The sequence below is a fragment of the Notothenia coriiceps genome, unplaced genomic scaffold, assembly GCF_000735185.1.
Source record: "Notothenia coriiceps isolate Sejong01 unplaced genomic scaffold, NC01 NC01_scaffold00015769, whole genome shotgun sequence".
Lineage (NCBI taxonomy): Eukaryota > Metazoa > Chordata > Actinopteri > Perciformes > Nototheniidae > Notothenia > Notothenia coriiceps.
This window is the reverse complement of record NW_011348470.1, coordinates 1-6,802: the sequence shown is the minus strand read 5'-3', so window position 1 is coordinate 6,802 and position 6,802 is coordinate 1. Positions and strand designations below refer to the sequence as shown.

The 6,802-nt window shown below is 39.8% G+C and overlaps 1 pseudogene; it reads right to left on the bottom strand.

The window, feature by feature from the left end:
* Positions 1 to 4,529: 4,529 nt before the first annotated feature.
* LOC104949118 (neutral amino acid transporter A pseudogene) lies at positions 4,530 to 5,803 on the bottom strand (annotated as a pseudogene).
* Between the last annotated feature and the right edge of the window lie 999 nt (positions 5,804 to 6,802).

Below are 6,802 nucleotides of genomic sequence, written 5' to 3'. Positions count from 1 at the left end.
TCCTCTCTTAAGGCTCATTTTAAAGATGTTGCATAACAACTTGATGTCATTAGGAGTGATTCATTAGATTCTGAGTTATACGCTCATTGCAACAGTTTGCACATTTATTTGGACAGTATGGAAACATGGTTTACCTCATTTTTTAAATAATAAGTAGGAAACAGTAGTTTCTGAATTTTATTCATCATTGTTTACTTTTTTTTTTTACTTTTTAAAAAAAAAATGCTTTTTCAGAATATACAATTCTGAAATGGACCATTATGCAAAATGAGTACTTTACGTTTGGTTCTCTAAGTACAAAGTATAATTTGATGCTAACATTTTTTTTGCTTTTACTTAAAGGTCCCAGGTCATGGCCATTTCTACTGATCATAATTCCATTGTTGAGGTCTACTAGAATAGATTTATATTGTGCAATTTTCCAAACTCACATTGGTTTCTCATACAGCATCTCTGTAAAGTATCTGTATTCACTCTCCGTCCTAAACAGCTTGTTGGAGCTCCTGCCCCCCCTCCTTCCCTGTGAGCCCACTGTGCTCTGATTGGTCAACTCGCCCACTCTGTTCTGATGAGTCCACCACCGTTACAGCGGAACATCAGTGTTTATGTGTTACAATGGCATTAGCAACCAGAAAATGACACCAGTAATGACAAACAGATGAGAATGCTGCGTGGGGTCTGGGTGCCATGTTGGCGGGACGTTGCGGGGCTCGCTGCTCCGCCCTTTGAGGCTCGAGGAGCGGAGAGTGTGAGCTGGATTATTGGTGTCGTTTCCTGGTTGCTGCGTGGGGCAGCCTGAGCACACGCACACACTCACAGCCTGAGCTCTGAGTGAGTGTGTGCGGAGCTCCGCGAATTGGTCCATTTGGACTTTGTTACGTCACTATGCCCCGGAAGGAAAAAATGGAAAAAGAGAAATCTTCAACGAGGCGTTCTGGGGCAGCAGAGACAGGTCTTTTCTGTGTTAGAGTTTTACTCGCTACAGGGTGTACTTTGAGGGTTTGTGACTCTGCAGACCGTTTACATGCAGAAAAACCTTCATAACACACAAGGGGACGGTAATAACCGGAAAAGCATGAAATGGGAGCTTTAAAGAATAACTTGAATGCAGGACTTTTACAAGTCACAAAGTATATACTTCCACACTGTTATTACTTTTAAAATACAGTTATAGAATATATATTATTGTCAAATGGGCCATTGTGCAGAATGAGTAATGAGTTTTGTCACTTTGGTTACATTGTATACTAGTACTAATACGTTCTTGTTTTTTGTCTTTTAGTTAGCTGTTAAAAAAAACCAGCATAGCCTCTTTTAAAAACTCACTTTCTTAGAATTGCCTTTATGTGATTTGATTATTTTCTGGTTGTTTTACTGTGTTTTATGTGTTTAGATGCTGTTGTTTGGTTAATGTTTGACAATTTCTGTGAAAGAACGTTGTAAATGTTTAGAAAGGTGCTATATAAATCCATTTATTTGTATTATTATTATTTGTATTTATTTTATTTAGTTTTACAATATGATTGTGAAAAAAACTTGTAATACTGCACTGCTGGCAGTGAATGTGTGTCTGGTATGAATGTATGACATATGGTTTTAGTAGTGCAGATCTTTTGTTCTACAGATGTGTTAAGAAAAATAAAAACAATGTTGGTGTTTCATAGTTTGGTGTAAGTAAGTTTAGACAGTAAATTCATATAAATCCTTCACAGAGAAAAGAAGGATCTTACACTTTCTGCTGCAACCATCCCATTCAAACCATCAGCTGCTGTGCAAATTCTGTGCTGCTCCAACCTTCCTGAAATCTTTCCAACAACTCCTATATAAAGTTCAAGTGTAAGACTGGGAAATACAATCAGCCTGACCACCTGCTATTGTGATAAGGGAGAAAAGCTGACAGCAGCAGTTGGTTTCCAGTTTGTACTACTGTTAGGGTTTATCACTCCTCCTCTTCTCTCTCTCTCAAAATACAATCCACTCTCCAAGCAGCTGTCAGCTTTCCCTCACACTGAGGAGGGGGTGAGGGTAACGAGGGCTGGAGAAGCCCTCCATGAAGACTTGAACCACTTACTTCTGTACAATGTTCTCTAAACGTCTCAGATGCATGCAGTGTCACACTGATCACACTGAAACGCAGACTTTCATTAAATGTATTATGGGAAAAATGTTCACATAACTGTAACAGGTTTGTAAAAAACAACTATGTTAAGTTTGAGATCATGTTTTTTATTGCTTTCAACTAACAAATTGCAAATTTCCCCTCTGTGGGACTAATAAAGGTATTCTGATAACCTCATACAGTTCTTGACATAATACATTTAATTTAAAGTCATCGGTTCAGTTTTTTCAGTACTTACCTGTAAAATGTAAGCAGCCCATTTACAACAAACACAATATGCTATTTTTTTGTTTTTTAGTAACATAGTTATGCTTCTAATATTCCCCAATTTGCAATCTGATTATGTCTTTTTCTATGTAACTGTAAGGGAACACACTTACTTTACTATCCCAATAACCTAATCCCATCAAATATAATCCCCAAGTCTGCATGCATCCTACTGCTACTATACGTTATATATCAGCCTGTATGATAAGGCTATTTGAGCTCTAACTGTGTTTTGAATCCTGTCAGAATGAGAAGAGAGAGGCACGGAGGAACAGAAGGAGCAGCGTTTGGTGTGAAGCGAACACACCTAACGTAACTCAAAACCAACAGCACTGGTTAGAAGCTTTCCTGTCAGACGAGCTTCATACTGTCAGGTAGTGCCACACATTCAGCGTTCTCTCCACTTCTGTCCCGTAATGTGTAGTTGGTCAACTTAGTTAGGACATAGGGTATTTCTGCAGACTTACAAAAAAGGGCACGACTAGGTCTAAATTGTCCACCTCTGCCCTTTCACACTGATGCACTGACTAGAAGCGCACCACAGTAGTCCAGATCTCTGACCTCTTATGACAGTACAATCATCAGTATTAAGTGTTTCAGACATTGCAGGGTACACTGACCTGCTCTTTAATGTCATTCATTATTTACAGGAGCACAGGTTCCCCTCCCCTGCTGCCATATCATTATGATCAGCTTGATACTCAACAGTGGCCTTTACAGTTAGATGTGTCTCATTGCTTCGTACTGTAAATGAATCGTAACATTGGTATCCTGCTAGTAATCGCCACGTTTTAAAAATGTAACAGTAATCTGATTACATGTTTTTGTATGCATCTGTAAGGGAATACAGTTACCGTTTTCAGTATCCCGATGACGTAATGCTGTTACGGGTATTCCCCTAGCCTGTACGAGTAATGGATTACAAGTATCGAACTTGTATTTATTGGCAATGCGCTATCTCTATATCACATGCAATCAAAAAAAGTATTTTTTAATTTTTTTAATTTTCTGTTGATATCTAATCTAACAGCCATGGACAGTTATCAGGTTACATTACTTTTTCATTTTTCTGCAGAGGTGGGAAGTAACTAAGTACATTTACTCAAGTACTGCACTTAAGTACAATTTTGAGATACTTTTACTTAACTTGAGTATTTCCATTTTATGCTACGTTGTACTTCTACTGTACTTTACAGATGTGGATGAATGATGTGAAATATAATCAAGTGTTAAATCAGACTTTAGTTCCACCTGGAGTAAATTCACAAGCTACCCTGCAGTATACAAAGTCATTCAAACTAGCTGCACCTTTACCAGCTTTGAGAACACTTTAATGATCAATAATTACAAAACATATCATATTATTCTGAAATGGACCAATCTGCACAATGACTACTTTCACTGTCGCTACTTTCACTATATTTTGATGCTATACTTTTCAAGTTGAGTAACATTTTGATTGCAGGACTTTTACTTGTAACAGAGTAATCCTACACTCTGGTACTTCTACTTTTACTTATGTACAAGATCTGAGTACTTCTCCCACTCTGAGTTTCTAACATGTACTCCCCTTACAGTTACATAAAATAACACTAACTCAAATTACATTTCTAAAGACTGGGGATGACTAGCAGCGCATTATAATTTTAGGGGTATCTAGAGTTTATCTGTAACAGAATATAGGTTTGAAAAAAAAACCTGCTGTGAACATGTTTGAAGAAGTGCTTTTAAGTCAGTGTTTGCGTTCACGGTACCTGGCAACGGTAACGTGTTAACGGATTACATGTAACGGGATTACGTAATTAGATTTTTTTTTTAAAGTATTGAGAATTTTCTTAATTATTTACTAAATATCTTGGTTTCTTCTTGATTTAAGTTACATTATACACTTAAGTAAAAACCTGTTTATATTTATTTTTCTTGTATTTATTTGCATTGTATTTGATATTGAGGTAATCCAAAAGCAGGATTACATTACTTTTATATTGTCATACTCAGATTGAGTTACGGATTACATTTTCTTACAGGTAGTAACCCTTTCAACCTGGTATGCCTCTGATAAATTGATGTAGCCTACCATTGGTGTGTAAAATAGTAAAGCAACAAATAATTCACTCAGATTACGTTACCGATTACATTTTTTTTACAGGTAACAAATTATTGTACGAATTACACATTTAAAGTATACTGAGCCTGTTGAACATTGACGGAACAAAAGATGTTGCGTGTTCAGTTCACGGTACCTTGCCAGGTCTAAGAAGGAGTCGGTGGTCTCCTTGTTGTTGCTGATGCTCTCCAGCCCCAGGTCGTTGGTGTTCAGGGCTCCAGCCCCCACCCCGGGTTTGATAATGAAAGCCAGGGTCACCCCGATCCCCGAGGCGATCAGCGTGGTCACCAGGAAGTAGGCGACCGCGATGCCCCCCAGTTTGCCCAGGGAGCGCGTGTCCAGGCTGGCGGCGCCGGACACCAGGCTGCACACCACCAGGGGCAGGATGATCATCTTCAGCATCCGGAGGAGCATCTCTCCGGGGAAGGCGAAGTAGGTCATCTGCGCCTTGGTGAGGTCCATGTTGCGGACCATCATCCCGAGCCCGACGCCCACAAGCACCCCGGACACCGTCAGGATCACCAGCAGGTTCTTCCCCAGGAACTCCATCAGCTTCTCCTTGAAACTCTTCTTCATCTTCGGGCTTTTCTCCACGATCATATCGTTGGACGCGGAGCTGGGCAGTGCGTGCCCGTTAATCTCGCTCTTTTTCTCCATCCTTTCTCCCCTCTAAGAAGCAGCGTGGGAAGCGGTGTCTGGATCCTGGCAGCGTGGGTAAGGGTGCACACTCTCGTTCGGCGCACGCACTGTGCTGTGGGGGGGCCGGGCCGGTGTGAAGGCAATGGAGAAGGAGCAACGACACAGAGTGGATCATGCGCACAGCAGCCCGGCTTTATAGTAGCAGCGTATGATGCAAGAGCATTGTGAGATTGCCGGGCTTTCTGGCAATGTGGCACACTTTCCTTTATTAGGGAAATGTATGTAATGGGACTGGAACAGCAGATTATTCATTAAAATGTGTCTGGCAGAAAGATTGTAGTCATAGATTTACAATGGCATAATGATTGCAGGTTTCACTGTAACGAGTAAGTTTAAAATGGAATGATAAATGGAAAAATGTGATTTTAAAATTGAGTTATAGAGCTACCATTGTTGAAATTCTATGCATTTTCCAGCAATAACACTTACCTTTACAAATCAACATTGTCCCTTGCCCACTTTTTGAGCATTTTTCTTGACCTTTAACCTGTCTTTAATGTAAAAACATTATTTTCAATATATACAGCTACACTCTCCCATTGACCAAATGCACGTGTGAAAGGATGCCTCCAATCGTGTTATCTCCTTGTAAAACTCCATACATCCCTATATCTTGCAGCCCTTTCAAAATTAAAGTGTTAGATTATGAAGATTTATTAAACATTGATTCTGATCTGTTGATTTATTTGTGCATATATGCAATAGGTTTTAACTGAGGAATCATGATGATGACTTCATGGAAGAGAAATGATCATGTTAGGCTATTTCGGTCAAAAACATGTGAGACACAGAACCAGTTGGGGGTCAATTCATCTCCTCATTCATCAGTTTGATTCATGTATCATTGCGTCTCTGTTTAATACTCCATGTGAGATGAGTGTTGGCCCTGTAAGCAGCAGCCTGTGTGATGGATGGAGGGCTGTCAGCACCAAGGCCAGCGCTCCGCCTCCTAGAGGGCGCTGCTGCTCCTCTGAGGGAAACACCGTTATATTGAAGCTGATGGAATTCAGTTTCGGACACATTTACTCATGGCAACCCTCATTGCACCTCTGCTAGTGAACCACGAGATGGCGCACTAATAAAGCTAGTTTACATACACACATCAGACAAAGTGTTACATGAATGTAGAAAAGCCAAGTTGCAATATGTAAACTTCTGGTACTGTGTCTTTTTATTTGTTATTTAGCCTTTTGTAAAGCATATTGAATTGCTTTTTTTTGTATTGGACTATTTTTTTTACATTATGCTTATTATTTGCACATATTAAAGGTGGGGTAGGTAATTTTGGAGAAACCAGCTCGAGTGCGCTAGAATTAGAAAATACACAACCGGAAAAAATCTGCTACTTTCTTACAGAGCCCCTCCTCCAACACACACGAACGCGCACATGAACAATGAGGACACGAGATAAGTTTGTGCACAGATGGAAGGCTGACAGGCCATCCAGTTATTTTAGCCGGGCCGGCTAAAATGATTGGATGTGCTTTTTACAGTGCTACGGCTTCCACAGATGACATTTTTTTATGGATTTTTTTGTCAAAGCACTTAAGATATTCATTGCTATCGGGATGTTAAGAGCATTCCATGGAATATAACAAAAAGTGTTTCTG